The following is a 1,293-nucleotide window of genomic DNA, read 5'->3' as shown; positions in this document are numbered from 1 at the left end:
GTCACCCGGTCACTGCTGTACAGGAGGCGGTGCTGGCCCGGCAAGCCCGCTGCTGCTTGGCTTCCCCGGGAGGGCGGCCTGTACGCAGCCCCGCACTGTGAAGGGCAATAAAGGGTATGGTCAAGCCTGAGGTGGAGTGTGTTCTGTCCATGGAGACTGGGGTGCTTTCGGCCTGGCCTTCCCTCCTGCCATGACCCTGCCCAGGGCCGGCGCTGGAGGGTGGCCGCTCCCCAGCCAGAGCGGCCGAGTTTCCTCTGCCCCCACCCTCCACCAGTGAGGGAACCTGGTTAGGGGAACCAGGAAGGAGGGCACAGGAGCCCACTACGGTGACACCATCGCTCACAGCCTCCCCGGGGCCGGCCAGGGGGGTCCTGCATCAGCTGCAAGGCCGTGGACGACTCCTGGGAGAGAGTCTGGGGGGCACAGAGAAGCCGGACAGGCAGACCAGGAGCCTCAGTGGGGGGCAGACCCCGAGGCGGGGAGTGGTGGCACCCAGCTCCTGGTGAAGGCCTGTGGGACGGGAGCAGAGGCAGGGGCCTCGTCAGGGTGGGGTGCGGCTCCGGGGCCCCGGGCTAGGTCACACGCTCTTCACACGCGTGTTTATCAGGAGTGGGACTGGCCCACACGACCCTCCAGAGGCTGGAGACTCACTGAGCACCGCCCCCCCGCCAGCTGCCCAGGAGCCACAGGGCTCCCGCAGCCGGAGCTGCAAGCGCCGACCAGCCAGGCCTTCCAGGGGCTTGTCTACGCTAGGGCTGTGCCCACCGCGAGGCCGCAGGTCAGCTCTCCCTGTTCCTGGCCCAGCTGTGCAGCCCCCGGGCCTGGCAGGGAGAACACTAGCAGAAAACGGGAGGAGTGGTGGGCGGCCTGCGGGGGGGTGGGGGGGGGGCGGGATGGTCCTGGCGAAAGGACCCCTGGCTGCCCTGAGGCCTCAGGCTGCTGCTGAACACTCGGAGGCGGTGCAAGACAAGAGAGCAGGAGGGGTCGGAGTTACCCCGCCAGCCAGGTCTGGCCCCCACGGACGAGCCGGCTTCAGCTGCCCACTCTGCCCCTCAGGCCTCTGTCCTGGCCTGGCCAGCCGGGCTGCTGGAGCTGCAGCTGCCAGACTGGCCTCCGTGGGGGTGGGGGGCGCTGACCCGCCGGCGCTCAGGCCGGCTCTGACAGCCAGGGGGTCGCCCGCTTGGCCCCGTCTGGTGGGAAGCAGGTCAGAGTTCCCCGGGCTCACAGCTACTGGGCGGGTGGACATCACCCCTTCTCTGGTGGCGGCCTGGGGCTTGGCGGAAGGCTGCTCCT

Source organism: Budorcas taxicolor, chromosome 16 (genome assembly GCF_023091745.1).
Source record: "Budorcas taxicolor isolate Tak-1 chromosome 16, Takin1.1, whole genome shotgun sequence".
NCBI lineage: Eukaryota > Metazoa > Chordata > Mammalia > Artiodactyla > Bovidae > Budorcas > Budorcas taxicolor.
Note: the sequence above shows the minus strand (reverse complement) of the source record.